The 9,611-nt window shown below is 36.7% G+C and overlaps 1 long non-coding RNA gene across 1 annotated transcript; it reads right to left on the bottom strand.

The window, feature by feature from the left end:
• Positions 1-958: 958 nt before the first annotated feature.
• LOC113687047 (uncharacterized) lies at positions 959-4,813 on the bottom strand. The gene is made up of 3 exons (XR_003447708.2): positions 4,699-4,813; positions 1,877-2,158; positions 959-1,321 (listed from the first exon to the last, which is right to left on the bottom strand). It is a non-coding gene; the product is annotated as an uncharacterized LOC113687047 (long non-coding RNA).
• Positions 4,814-9,611: the final 4,798 nt, after the last annotated feature.

The raw sequence follows: 9,611 nt of genomic DNA on the forward strand, positions 1-9,611 counted from the left end.
TCTCTTCTTCGGTTGTGCCGGTTGACGTCTGGCAGAAGGTAAGTGAAATTTTAACCACGACAATGATGAAGAGGAGATTTGCCATTTATGCCTTTTGTTGAAATCTCAATAGCGTTTTCATCCCCACTAGACTTCACTTTTTGTGGATATCATTGATGAAACTGCGCCAAAGACCAAGGTTACTTGCCGGAAAGTCTCAAACTTCTACGTACCTATATTTATTGGCAAAAAATTAAGTTGAAATACTGTCATGTCGCTCACAGTTTCTTCGACGAGTTTCTGTGTTTTTTCTTCGATAAAGGTTTCAATTTGCTCATGGTTTTCCCTTCAGTTGAATATAACCGACACATCTAAGATCTCATGCCTTATTTACAACGCGCCTTTGTGAGAGAGGATAAAGTGTCTCTCTTGGCTCTCGTTGTCCGGCCTCCTGCAGTGGCTGGAGTTAAGCCCAAGGTAATGGAATTAACTCCCTCAAGGCCTTCGGGGTCCTAGGAAGTCTGAGGTTCCATACCTGACGGGAAATCAGATTTTTTTTCCATTTTCCTCTCTCTCGAGACAAGACCGCTACAAACACTTTTTTTCTTCAATTTTACTACCGAGTTCAAATTTTATATCTCTACTAATCTTACTCTCTCAACACTCTCGAAACTGCTGATCCAAGCAGAGTGTCTCAATGAGATGATAGCTTATTCGACTCAAAGTTAAATTCTTTCTGTTACAGTTAACAGCGATGTTAAAATTAATCATTTTCGATTGTTTTGAAAATTTTAGCCTGTGATCACCTATGAAAGTAGCCCACCCACTCATCACAGAGTCTCCGTGGCAACACAGCGGTCAAACGTCAAGCATGCGTAAGTGGTTCAATTTTGGACAGTTGCGCGTCAATTTCCCGCGCAAAATTTCTCATCCCCTTGAGGGACAGTTTCATGATGAATTGATCATTGCAACTTTGCTAACTTTTCCAAAGACTTAAACTTTTATTTGTAGCACTTAGGTATACTTTATCAAGACGGTCCCCATGAAGCACTTACAACTTCTTCTCTACTACGCGTTTAAGAAATTATCAATAGCTCCAATGCTGAATTTTTAGGCAAATGCTAGCCCTTACATTTGTAGCGTACCGTGGCTTGTTTATGACTCCCTCATTTAAGATAACAAATCAGTGGCCGCGTTCTCTTCAAGTAGCGAAGTTTTAGCGACATATAATTAGGGCATCGATAAAATGAACAATCATATTAAAATGTTCACTGATTTGCAAGTAAATTAGTATTCCTATGTTTTAACATATTCTATAGTTTGTCATCCTTCCTCTCCTGACCTGTGAAATGCAATGAAAAAAATTATTGTTTATCAGGTTTAGAATGTACTTGAAAGTGCAAAAGAATGAGTTAGCTGTCTGCGCCCTGACATCAGTATGCATATTCCTTATACTGTTCTCTAGACATTTCCTAAGGTGCTAATAAGGATAATTTGTTCAGTAGTGAAGAGGTTCTTTAGTTGCTGATCATTCCTTTATTCTCGTGCCAGAATTGTGTGTGTCGGGATTGATATTGTAAGGAAAAATTAGGTTTTAGTCACTTTTGGGGGTCAAAGAAGAGTTAAGGCGATAATCAGTTGAGTGTTGAGGGAATCTTCATGTTTTCTCTGTGTCACTGCAATTTATTTTCCTGTTCATGTTATAATATAGTTTGCTGTATGTCTGTTCAGTTACGCATATATGCAACGAATAAATTACGGTTATACAAGGGGAGATTATCTTTGCTTGAGTTAAGAAACCACTGATAGAGATGCCTGCGCCGCGTATGTCACTAATTTTTGTTTAAACCGCGTAATACACACGCAAACGGCATAAAAAGACGATACTTCCACTTACTACGTCTTTCTTCAAATAAAAACAGCGTCCGTTAACTCTGATACATTCGGTGAATCCCTTGTTGTCGTTTCCATCCTTGTGTCTTCTGACAGCGACCCCACATATCTTTTCCCATTGCTCTTGGTATCTGGCTTTTTTTGTTTATTTCTTCGCAGAATCCAACGACGGGAGTGAAATCGAAAAGGTTTATTGCTTTCGGAGTTGATTGTCATAATTAAATTACAGAGGAGTAAGATGAACAGGAAAACGAAGAGAGGCCTGGACGACTTCATGACACAACTTCTGAGGAAAAAAAGGGACAAGATCATTAAAAATTGTCATAATTATGCGTCACAATCATTGTTTCTTCGTGTAACTTTATATTCATTCATTCAACTCCCATAACGCATACCTCGTTCCCAACAAGTAACCTCGCAACTCAATTGATAGTAGCGCCCGACTAGTCTCTGGTAACAAGGTTTTGATTTAGAATCCCGTCGAAGCTTGAATTTTTTCTGGCTTTTTTCTGCATACGCTATAACTTGCCGAGACCCTTCGAAGAGGTACGCAAGAATTAGTTCTGCCCTAAGGATTGTGTACATGTACTGGATTCAAAAATGCCGGGTGGATAACAAGATTTTAAACCATTTAAAAAAAAAAAAAAAGCAAATTTCAGATTGAAATGAAATGTTATTGATCAGCACGATCACTTAACTTATCAGAAGTAAATTATACGCGATTCGCTATTAATTTAATTAGTTGCTCGCCGTTAAGAAGATTTCTACCGCAATGTTCTTTCACGGTAGCTGGCTCTTACCGTACTCGATTCATAACTTCATTGTTTTTCTTTCCTTCATACAATGTTTGTGTCGTTGTCACTGATTTTGTGCATCCATACTGTTAACATGGATTCCCGTGTGAAAAATTATCCGGCATAAGCTCAATTCGTACACAAGCGTTCTAAAATCAATTAACTCAGAAACTGTTTTATTTTAACATGCAGTGGTTGAAATTAAATTGAAAGCAGCAGGAGTCTCACGCAATAATACGGTTTTCAAAACCAAGTGAATTATCACCTACATTTCAGGTGTTCCCTCAACTAATAGCCTAAAAACGTCTTTAGTTACCTCATTTTCATGTTAAAGTTAATGGCAGCTGCTAATCAAAAGTTTCAACAATCTTCCCATACAATGGCAGGTTAAATTTCCTCCACTGACTTTGTGATCGACGCTTGCTAACGTGTATTCATTTTGATGCAGGATTGCAAAAGCTAACAAGCTCTTTCGTCAGATCAAACGCTAATGGCCCCTGATGTGCACAAAAGAGCTACTTTAACAACGACATCTTTGAGGTGGTGTTAAGTTGCAGTTGGTTTTGTGGACTGGAAAGCCAAGCTGAGATGTCAAGCATTCTCTAATGACTTGCCAATGACTTCAGTTTTTTGAAGATGTTTTTCTCACTTGCAGGTTGCATTGAACAATAAAATTTTATTTACAATATCAAAGCGCCACTTTCGGGTTTGGTTTATTAATCATATCTTTCGTTGAGCGAAGTACCACTGCATAGTCATAAAACTAAAAAATAAAATGACTGTGAATAGCGAGCTGTAAGGCGAGTGACTCGTATGTTTTTTTTTTATATTGTTCCCCCAACATTCCGTATAGGATTATAATGCTATAGCACCAAGGAAAATGTGATCCATTGCTTCTTGTAAAATTTCAGATAAACGTTTTTAACTGAGGAAGTAAATCTAATTATTGTAAACGTAATATTTGGGGAGTTTTATGATGTAAAGACGAACTACCGTTCATGCAAAGAACTTTGTGAAGAGCACACTGCGTTTGTTTTACTACGACCATTAACGATGCTAGATCATCCCTTTAGCACTACATGTGAACGGTGCCTGGAGTCCGCAGTAGAAACGCGAATTTGCCATCGGGGCTCCCAGTTTCGGAAACAAAAAAATTTGCAGTGATTCGAGGTTTTTATTTCTTGTAGGGCAACTAGGAAATAAAAAAAGTTTTGACACGAGACTGCAGTACTATTTTTTCTCCTCACTGAACGTATTCCCCCATCACATTTTCATTGGCAATGGTTTGCGTATGCAAGCTCCTTATTCTCTAGAATTCGTGGTCAAGAAAAATTCACCTTCCGTATTCTCCCTGAGAGCTTTTCAAATAGCCTACCGAAAGTAATTTTAAAAAGGCGCCCTGGGGAAAAGTAACGATATGTGAGTCCGCAAGATACATTTTTAAACCTTTCAGTTGGCTGTGATCGGCGGCAGTGCTTCCATGACCAAGAGCGATTAAAAAAAACGTGTACAGCCCTGATAGTCCGGTTTCAAAAGAACTTAGTTTTTATCTCTATTTCATTGATTTTTATTTTTTTATTCTCTTCCACGAAAATCTATATTGAGAAGTTTTTCCATAATTTAAATAATCTCGCAACTGGAGACCGGAAAACGCTTGGGTGGGTTTAAATGTTAGGAAGGCAATTCGAACATGGCAGCAATACACTAAGATTTTAAGGTACGAAAAGCCTTCTCTCATCTCGACTAGTTTGATCGCAAGATACATGTGAATAATCAGAAAAATTATGAACTTGTTAGAAATGCATTTCGAAAAAAAACGAAAATAATGATACAATAAAGTCGAATCTAAGACATTTTTCTTTGTGTTAAATACTTTTAGCAAGCAGAACGAAGGGCAAAAGAAGCAGCTTAGTGAATATCAGCAAACTGATTTAAAACCATTTGTTTTAACCCTTAAACGAACTTATTTAAAAAGGCCCATATTAAAAGTTTTCTGTTAATATTCTGAATAGAAACGGGTTAAACGACTTACCTTTTTCTATCTTTTAAAACCGCTGATATGTCTGATCTACAGCAATCGACTTCCCTCAACAAAACTTAATTATCTTTGTTGGACAACTTCTATTTATCTACAATGGAAGCCCACGTTTTTCACACTGACTGCAAATAAAAAATACATTCAACAAATTGTTGCCTATTTCCGGCATTCGTTTGGCGAACATGAAAGGGTGAAATTGAGGAAGATGTCTCGACATTTTACGTAAAATAAAATATATTATTAAACGCAGGCTAAAGAAATTTGTTTCAAGTCCAATTATTTTAGCCATTAAGTTTATTGCTCTCCTAGGAGAATGTTTTCACAACTCTCGCAGCTGTTTCAAATGAGAAAGGTTAAAGTTCTTTGTTCAGTGCTAGATACAGAACTAAAACAAACTATTTTGTCTCATTCAACAACGAAAGCTGACATTTAAAGACAATCAAACATAATATGAACAGATTTTCAAATAAGGTGTCTGTTTGATTTGTTAACTTTCTTTCAGAAAGCAGCTATTTTGAACTCGTTTTGTTGCGTTCTGTTCTGTTTTGTTTTGCCTCTAAAAATAACCGGTTTAACTTTACAAAATTAATTAGTTGTGTCCAAAGTGCATCCCTGTGGGCAAAACAGCTGATTCCTTCCTGTAAGTCAATTTTAAAACCACGCACACGCATCAAAGCCAGCTTCGGAAGTCCCGAATGTAACAATTTATTGCATGATATATCGTATTATCTTCCAGACGGTATGTTGCATAACAGCGGTTTAGGCCGGATGCTTTAGGCCGTAGCTTAGTAGGCAATTCGTGCAAAACGGTGCGATTGTTCTATGCGCCCTAATCACGCAGTGAATCGATATCTTAGGTTCAACTTTTGTGTTCCTGTCGTGCAGCATCAGAATTAGAGTTTTACTTAGCAGATTGGTTGGTTCTGTGTGTTTGGCGGGAGCGAATTTTTCATTCGAGATTTGATCCTTTAATATAATTTTTACAATATATTTTTCAACCTATAGAAAAGTGATGAAGTACAAGGATGCATATTCGAGTGAGTTCGTATACATAAAATTACAAATAACACTTGTTTCGCATTCAGGGATTCTTAATTGACTTAACTGAGAACTAAATTTTTTGCGGTGTTTAACCTTGGGGATTTTTTTGTCTGCAGAAATACCTTCATTTACGACCGAGGGCATATTGTAAAATCCGTAAAAATTAACGTCCGCAAAACTTTCACACCACACGGTATTAATGGATCCTTCCCCGACGCATTTTCGTGCCGTTCGCGCTTAGCATTGTTGCTTACTGAAGCTTTTCAGGGCAGATTAACCCCACAGAGTTTAACGATGTTTTTTTGATGCAGTGGTTTTGAATTCTCTTTAATTTAACCCCAAGTGACAAATAAAATCTATCATTAAATGAAGACTCTGTCTGTCTTCTCTCTGTGGTTTCCTTTTAGAAGTCTGAGCTGAATGTCCACTAGTTTGTCATCACGACAAATTTAAGGAACTTATATGATTAAATTCAATTCATTTCCTACTTCTAAAGAATGAGAAGATATTCTGTTGATAAACAGAGTTTTTGCTAATGGTAAACTGATCACAATGAAGCTGAACCGCTTAATACAGAAACTAAGTTTGTCATTTAAAATCTGTCTTTTTTTCTTCAACTTTTATCATCCCTCTTCCCTTTAATTCATTCTTGCCTCTCTGCCGTCTTTTTTTTTTTCGCCTTTGACCATTAACGGACTGTTTACTCCTGTAAGCGATATATTTTCAAGCAGTAATAACCGAACAAATCATTATATCATTTTCGAGCACGCTAGAACCCAAACAGTTGAAAGACTCAAGGAATCACGGAAATAACAAAGCCGGAGTTATGTTTCCAGCTAAATGTGACCTACCATTAAGAATGAAATGTAGTATGACATGAAAAGTTTGCTAGAGGTGTATCATGAGGATTGACGATTTTTTTGTGTGTCTGTTTTTATTTTGTTTTGTTTTGATGTTTGCAGGAAAAATCTTTTGCGGTTTGAAAAGACAAAGACTTATGCTGAGAGCAAATCTTGCCAATTATCTGTTCAAGCAGCAGAAAGAAACTTGAAAATTGTTAGCTCTCTTCCTTAAATTGTTCAGTAATACTCGGAGAATGATTCGTAGATGGCTGTGTCATTGAGTCCAAATATGCGAACTGACACACGGACCTGCGTACCTTTTTGTATTTTCTTTTCTTTTCCAATTCGACTGTTATTGATGTTATTCTACGAGGAATTATTTTTGCAGACCGAGGAGTATGCGTTTAAGCAAAGAGCTGTAATTGAATTCATATTTCCATGAGATTGCGTGAGAGCCAGCATTCGTGTGTATCTGAAGCCTCGAAGCAACAAACCCCCCGCTATCACAAATATGGAAAATCATGCTAACACAATTTTGATGAGTAAGAGCTTTCCTGTAGGAGGAATATTATTATTGTCTAAGCAATTTCCTTTAGGACGAAAAATCTAGATCAGTTGAAGAGGCCAAGAGCAAAAAAAATTTGTAAACTATCCGGTGTATATCGTCAACTTTTAAAGGCCATAATTTGACATTACAGTGAGGTTAAAGGTGCTATGTAAGACAAAATATTGGGTCTTAAAGAATAAGCATAGAGTTTTCAATTCCGTCATTTTAAATTGATATCATTAGTATCTATCTTTGAACAAGTTAGTTCAGGTGTTTGGTTTATCAAAGCCACTTAGCTGTTTTTCCATCTTATTGAAACAACATTTCTTGATTTCCCTGCAGTGGATGCTATAGAGCATGAAAAGCGTGGTTACAAAATCTTTAAACAAAACGGATAGACGATACAGAAAATAAGAGGCTCTGTTCCTTCTTTAGACGAAGGGGTATTTCAGTGGGCTCAAAAAGTAAAAATTCTCAAATGAGGTCTCGATCCATTTTGTTTGTGCCTTCCTCAGGATGTGCGTTATGGTAATGGCGATGAAACGGGAACACAAGCCTGAGGCTGCGACTCAGATGTAATAGAAAGGCATAGTAATCATGTCTGACCTTTGACCGTCAACATTTGGTTTTATTTTCCTTTGTATCATTCTTGCAATTTAGACGCTTTTTTCCTAGCTGACCTGATTTACATTGTGCATGTCCTTCAGTCTTTTTATTCAGAAGATCCAACTATCAATTTTCCGCCCTAACTGACATGCATTTCTTGTCAATCTGGCTGACAACTCGATCCTCAATAAAAATTTCCTTGATTGATGCTTGTCTTTCATCTCATCAACTTTCGTCATGGAAATGTATCGGTATTGTGAGGTTATTCCTGGGTGAATGGATCAAAGTGGTAAAGCTCAGGAGGAAGCATACCAATGCTCTTAATCATTAGATTAGTAATCTAAAATACCTAAATATAAGCTGACAAAGGCTTCATTGATACGCGAAGCAAAAATAGAGTTTCAACCACCTTCCAAAGTATGATAAACAGTAGCTCTCATTTGAGTGGTCATTAATGGGTGGTTTATTCGAAGACTTAGCAAGTAGAACCACTTACTGCTGCGTTATAAAGATTATCGCACGAAAGTACAGTTCAGTCTTATGTAAGCATTTTATATAGAGACTTAAAAACAAGAATCACTTCCAACAACGAGTCTTGATGATTCGTTTGTTTACTTGTTTGTTTACACCAGCTGGAATTAGGCAGAGATGTGCGGATTAGGACCCACTGAGACAAAGATAAAAATCATAGCACAAAGCTGGGAGCTACGCGACCCATATTCCCTTGCTTGCGATAATCATGGCTATCAATCTCCTCATCGCCCTTAGGCCCATTTGTTCGAAGGCCGATTAGCGCTAACCCAGGCTCAAGTTTTAATCCAGGTTTCTTTATTTCTTTGTTCAAAAACCTTTTGGAGAAAATTTTCTCAATTCCTTCTAGAGCATCTAACGATCAAATTGCAAGCTTTTAGACCTGAAATCAAATTTTTTCACCAACCCTGGGTTATCTTAACCCTGCTCTGAACAACCCGTGCCAGGAGATAAGAATGTGTTACCATTTGCAGATAGCGTTTATAGCATGTTTTCCACAGTTATTCTAAGATCATGAGTAAAATCGGGCCTAGGCCCAATCCTTTGACCTACTGTGCTCTATTCAATGAGCCAGCTAGGTGTTGCGATATCAATAAGTGCATGCAGTATCTAAAGGTTTTCACATTTTGGCGAAAACGCATCATAGGTCAAAGTTTTAACAGTTCTTCTAATGACAACTTGCTGCTCCACATAATTTTTTTAGCTACAAAAGTATTTATGTCTAATATTTGTCTCTACAAAAAAAAAGCACAAATAAGAAACAAATTAAGCTCCATCTTCATTTCCAATTTTTTTCAACTTAACTACAGGAATATTACTGGGATTCTTTAAGCAGCACAGAGAATTGATTATCGGGATTTTTTTGCAAAGGATGATTTAACAGTGGGGGTTCTTCATCAAGTGATAAATCTACAAATCTTTTTATAAAAAAATTAAAATTTTAGAATTTTACCAAATATTATGCTGTTTAAAAACATCTTGTTGGATTTAATATTCAAATCTATTTCAGCTTTTTCTTGCACATACTCTTTTCTGATCTATTGACTAGACTTTTTATGCATGAATTCTCATTTAGATGTTTTGTTTTTTTAATTTAAGTTACTACGCGTTACTCCAAACAATTTGTCTTTGATTTCGCCGAAAATGAGAGTGGTATTTCTGTGAACAAAAAAATACGTAAGATTCAATTGATTTAATTGTAAAAGCTACTCCAATTTTATTGTCTTACGCCACACTTGGCTCAATAGAGCCAGTAAATCTACAAAAATCTTCAAACTTTGCCTTGTAAAGTGTGGTTTTGATGGTTTAGATGTCTAAAGAGGGTAACAGTTGAATACAAG

The sequence above is a fragment of the Pocillopora damicornis genome, chromosome 9, assembly GCF_964200805.1.
Source record: "Pocillopora damicornis chromosome 9, jaPocDami1.2, whole genome shotgun sequence".
NCBI lineage: Eukaryota > Metazoa > Cnidaria > Anthozoa > Scleractinia > Pocilloporidae > Pocillopora > Pocillopora damicornis.